This window comes from Bos indicus x Bos taurus, chromosome 17 (assembly GCF_003369695.1).
Source record: "Bos indicus x Bos taurus breed Angus x Brahman F1 hybrid chromosome 17, Bos_hybrid_MaternalHap_v2.0, whole genome shotgun sequence".
NCBI lineage: Eukaryota > Metazoa > Chordata > Mammalia > Artiodactyla > Bovidae > Bos > Bos indicus x Bos taurus.
The window spans coordinates 28,526,529-28,532,528 of NC_040092.1; positions in this window are offsets into that span (position 1 = coordinate 28,526,529).

A 6,000-nucleotide genomic window follows, 5' to 3' on the forward strand; every position below is an offset into this window, starting at 1 on the left:
ATTTTACCGCAGTAGTCCCCAAATCTGCAACTATCTCTAAGATTCCATTATTTTCAAAGTTCCTTTAATTATATTTAAAAAAGCATCTTTTATCTTCCAATGCTGATCCTCATTTCTTCTTCCTTCTTAGTAAGTTCACCATCCCAATATATCCCTCTTTACTTTCAGCCTCTCCTTTTCCACCGAATCCTTCCTTCAGCATTTAAGTACCTACAAATCTCTCTAAACTACACGGAAAGCCTTCACCTAGTCTTCCCAGGAACTTCCTGAACCACAGTCTTTCTACTACTGCCCCTTAGCTGTGAACCATTGAGAAGGGTGATCTACATCACGTGTCTCTGCGGCCTCACCTCCAACCAACTCCTCAGACCTCCTCACACTACCGTCTGACTTCACCATTCTATGGGTGCTTCCCTTGGTCAGGTCACAATGACGACTTTGTTACTAGGACAAGCATGGAGCTTTTCATTATTCAACAACATGGTCCTTAAGTGCAAAATGTTTAAGTATCTTTGGGTCAATTTAAACACATGAATCACATTTTATAGCTGTGACCCTTACAATCTAAATATGGAATAGGTATGTTGGATAAATTATGTCTCACAAATTGGAATTGTGCTGCAAATGAAAAGCACAAAATAAATTTCAGGAACTCAATACTGAAAAAGTAAAATATGTCATTATTAATTTTTACATTGATTGCATTCACAAATGAAAATATCTTTAGCTGTAATGGGTTAAAATATACAATTAAAATAATTTCACTTGTTTGTTTTTACTTTTTAAGATGTGGCTACTAAAAATATAAAGTGCTTAAAGCTATTGTTGGACAGTGCTGGTTCAAGCCATAAGAAAAAATGAAGTCCACAGAAAGAGCTCAGCAAAGCTGTTCCCATGGGAAAGAGTCTATCTACCTCAACCTCACCCCAAGATGTAGCAGACTCTCTCATACACACACACACACACTTTCTAAATCAAATATTCCCACCATTATGCCTCAAATGCCTTGAGGCTGCACTCCTACAGTCTTAACCAGAATAATCTCAAGAAAAAAGTCAGAAGTCAAGATAGTTTATCAATTATGATGAGTCAAAACCAGAGACTAAGGATAATTTTAGGAGGAATTTCCTGCTCATTGACTTCTGTTATTAATTCAATACTCTTGAGAAACTTTTGAAGGAGGGTCATTTTAAAAAATCACTTCATCTTTACTATGTAAAATATACAAGATATGTAAAGAATAATAACTGTAGCCAATAAATGGAATCAGGATGATAGGATACAAACATTGTTATTAGTGAATCAGTCAGAGGACAGATGGCGTTAATTTGGGCCTCATTAGGTTGATTCTGATTGGATGACCAACATATCGATTGTATTATGCTGGCCCTCCTCCTAGTTAACCACCAAGCCCACCAACCAGACTAGTCCTTGCTGACAAATCCCCTGGCTCCACGCCCTGATAGCACCTGGAGAATTTTCCCAATGTCACACTCTGTCACTTCTCTCTCCTTCCTGCCACAGGCCAGGGAAACATTTTCTCTGTGGTTCATCCTCTGTGCCTGCCCAGTTGTCCCTCAGGTAAAAGAAAGGACCAGGGTGCAGACTCTGTGAGCTGCAGGAAATAGGACAAGGACTGGGGTATGCTCACAGAAGAGGAGAAGATCTTTAATGTGCTGGGTACGTACCCAGGGACCAAGAAGCCCCAGTGAGTCCTGAACAGACTTGAAGAAGATGGTGCAGGACAGAGCAGAAATATTTGGGTGGGTGGGATTCTTTTTTTTTTAATATTTAAAATTTTTATTTTTTTATTTCTTTAGGCTGTGCTGGATTTTGTTGCTGTGCAGGTTTTTCTCTAGTTGTGGGAAGCGGAGGCCACTCTCTAGTTGCTGTGTGCAGGCTTCTCATTGTGTGGCTTCTCTTGTTGAAGAGCATGGTCTCTAGACACCAGAGCTTCAGTAGTTGTAGCATGTAGACCTAGAGCGCGAGCTCAGAAGTTGCGGTACATGGACTTATTTGCCCTGAGGCCTGCGGAATCTTCCTGCACCAGGAATCAAACCCTGCATTGGCAGGTGGATTCTTATTCACTGCACCACCAGGAAAGTCCTGCTTTAATAATTTTTAAGTGTACTGTTCAGTGGTATTCGGCATATTCAGATTGTTTTGCAACCTTGACGACCACTGTCTCCAGAACTCTTTTCATCTTGCAGAGCTGAGATGGTGTCCTCATTAAACATTCAATCTCAAGTCTCCCTCCCCCAGCCCCTGCCACCCACCATTCTACCATTTCTTTAGGAATTTCACTCCTCTAGCTGAAGCTGAAACTCCAATACTTTGGCCACCTCATGTGAAGAGTTGACTCATTGGAAAAGACCCTGATGCTGGGAGGGATTGGGGGCAGGAAGAGAAGGGGACGACAGAAGATGAGATGGCTGGATGGCATCACCGACTGGATGGACGTGAGTTTGGGTGAACTCCGGGAGTTGGTGATGGACAGGGAGCCTGGTGTGCTGCGATTCATGGGGTCGCAAAGAGTCAGACACGACTGAGCGACTGAACTGACTGACTGACTGAGGGACCTCATATGAGTGGAATCAAACAGTATTTATCCTTTCATGTCTGACTTATTTCACTGAGCATAATGTCTTCAAGTTCATCCATATTTTAATGTATGTCAAAAATTCCTTCCTCTTAAAGGCTGAAAAATATTCTGGCAGTAGGTAGTTGGTGTAGGGGATAGGAAAGTGGCTGGCAGCTCCCTCCCTCCCTTTCCTCACCTCCCCCAGTCTGAGCCTCTCTCCCCTAGGGGTGGCTGATTCCCAGCATTCAAGGACCATGGTGGTCTTGGAACCAGGAACAGCCCTCCAGCTGCACCTGGGAGATGAGGTCCTTCTCCTGGTCCCGTTGAGGCCTATAGCTCACACTCTACAAGAAGGTTTACTCTTTTAAGACATGTACACAGAGAATTCAGAAAAAGACGAAAGGTGAATTTCCAAAGTCAAAATGAATCATTCAAAGTTCTGAGTCTATAGCCTTCCAAGCAGTTGGCAAAATGGACCCTGTGGAGTCCTATACCAAGGTCACAGGTGTGGAGCTCTGTACCAAGCTCACAGGACAAAATTATCCAGAACTGACTGAGTCCCATAGCAACTGTTGCCATGAGCTCCTCTAACCTAGACTGGCCTTCTTCGACTCCATACTAGGTAAAATATCCACCCTATAGCATCCTGACCAATCACCTAATGCTACACTTCCAGTAGGAATTTTCTTTGTCTTGAGGCTATAAAAATTGGCTATTAGCCCACAAGAGGGTTCAGCTCTCCTTGAGCCAGCCTGTGTTCTAACAGTATTTTCTGCTCTAACAAATTCTATTCTCCTCTCATTCTTCCTCATATATGCTGTGCTTCTCATTATCTCTGCCCTTTGTTCTTAATAAACTCACGCCCTTCTGAAATACCCCGTGTCTGGAAATTCTTTTCCAATCCATACATAGACATGAACAGACCCTAAGATTCTCCTCCCAGACCTTGCTGTTCTGTCTGAGTAGGTGATGTCTCCTTCCTCCTTTTGACTTCCAGGCCTTGGGCTGTGGCAAGGGTCTGTCCTCGGCTCATTGATTCTGTCCATCCCCTAGAAGAGGCTCAGATGACCCAGAAAACCACCTCTAATCCCACCCAGGGAGTCCCCTCCCTACCCCAGAAGATCCCAGGAAGACTGACTTATGGCTACAAACCATGAAAAGCCCCTTCTCCCTCCAGATCTGGGGTCTGACTCAGCTCATTACATGTGTGTTGAGAGGCCAGTGAGGCATAAGATAACTTCACACCTTTAACATATTGGTCATTCAAGTATCCATCATGTGTTACACGGTGCTTTCTACATTCATCCAGGCACTAGTCCCCACCCTCCAGAGCACGCAAACAATGTTAGATAATGATAAACACATATTTATAACATATAGACACAGAGCTTGAGATGTACCAGGTTCAAGCATTTTTCAGACATTCACTCTTTAATACTTTCCCTAATATTGCAGGAGGTAGAGTTAGTATTGCCAAGTATCAGAGAGAAAAACTGAGGCATAAACAACATTGCTCCCAAATCTTGTATCTTCAGACGACACATGCTTAACACCTCACGGTTTCTGTGACTCAGGAATCTTGACGCAATTTAGCTGGGTGCTTCTGACTGACCTGCAGTGCCTCACAGGCTGGGGCAGCCATGTTAACTGAGGCTCTTCTGGGGGGATTTGCTCCCAAGTTCACTCACATGGGTGTTGTCAGGATTCTGTTTGAACTGACAGCCTAGTTCCTATCTGTCTGTTAGATGCGACTTTCCCTTGATTTTTCCCGATGGGGCCTCCATACAGGGCAGCTCAAATCACCTGTGGTTGCTCTCCCAGTTCCAGAAAAAGACAGAGTGAGAGAGACACAGAGAGAGACAGAGAAGGGGAGAGATGCTAACAGAGGAACAGAGGGAGAAAGGGAGAACTTAAGAGAGCAAGTAAGAGGGGAGTGGCAGTTTTTATTGTAATGGATGTGACATCCTATCACCTGGGCTGCATTCTGTTGCTCACACGAGGATGTCAGTGTCACATAGGGATGTACACACCTGGAAGCAGCTGTCACTGAGAGTCCTTGTGGAGCCTGCCCAGCAAATGGACCAAGAGGCACAAGACCTGAATCTAAGCAGGGAGGGTTGGAAAGTTTATGCCAGTGGATGACAACATCTGAATCTCCTCTGATTTCTACCCTTTGAAGGTGCAGACTGAAAATGAGAACAGTGGGCAATGACTTTCCCAAGATCACTTGGCTGGAACCCAGACCTGCTTTGAGAGGTATTCCCTGCTGTGTCCAACCCTTCTTGTAATAATGATCTGTGCCTCAGATACATGTGACACCAGCACACAGATGTTGAAGGCATTGTTTCACATCCACCAATGGTGTCCCCAGGAAGTAGACACTGGTCTGGTCCCCACTGTGCAGGTCTGGAGACTGGGGAGGACCCAGGAGGCTTTTCCAGGATAGAGAACTGCCTTCTCAAAGCAGGATCCTGGTTCCATTCCCAAGAAGTGGTGGGGAGGGCTGTGCAGTCAAGACGGGGCTTTGAGTGGGTTTGAAGGAAGAAGTGACCTCACTTCCTCGGTGACACAGCAAAACAGAACTTGAAATGTGGTAACCCAGCAGCCACGTTCTAGAGCCAGCTGGCTATCCCTACTCACTTGACCAGAGGTGCTCAATGTAGCGACCTGTTCTCATGTTGTGGCCTGACATTCTGGGCCCCAGCTTCTGGAAAGGTGAGAGTGGGGGCCATTTCAGACACAAGGTCAGCCTTCACCTCCAATACCTCTGGTCATTTGACAAGAGGCCCCCGAAGGTAACACAGGGCAGCCCTGGCCAGACCTCCCAGGCCACAGCTATAACTCCACATGGGCAGCCCAACCTATCTGGTCAGTTCCTGTGTGTGTTTGAGAGAGAGAGGTGGGGGAAGGTAGGAGATGAGGGGGCAGGAGCAGGTTGTTAGGTGTTGGAAGTCTGTTCATCTGTCGTTAGCAACCCAGACCAAGGCTGGCAGGCTGGGAAGGTCAGCACTGGGAACCAAGTTCCTCGCCCCCCATGTTATCCATGCACCCTTGAGGTGTCATCTTGTTCCCTTTCTGGCTCGATTCTGTGCAGATGGTCCTCTGCCTGACCTGGGGAGCATAACTACAGTGGAGGCACCCTGTAGTGATAGCCAGGTTTGCTCCTGATGCCTCCGGGCCTGGCTACCTTGCCCAGGAGATCATGGAGGAGCCAGTGGATGCTTCAGCTACTCCATTGCCCTGGCCATGGGGCAGGTGTCCCAGGCCACCAACCGCTGGGGCCAGTCTGATCTGAGAGTGGTCGTGGAGGGCCTGAGATGACCAGGGCGGGCCTGGAACCCCACCTTGAATCTGAAGCCCCCTGGGGCCCTGCCGGGGTTTTCCAACTAGAGTGCCCCTCAATCCCACTCCCAAGGGAA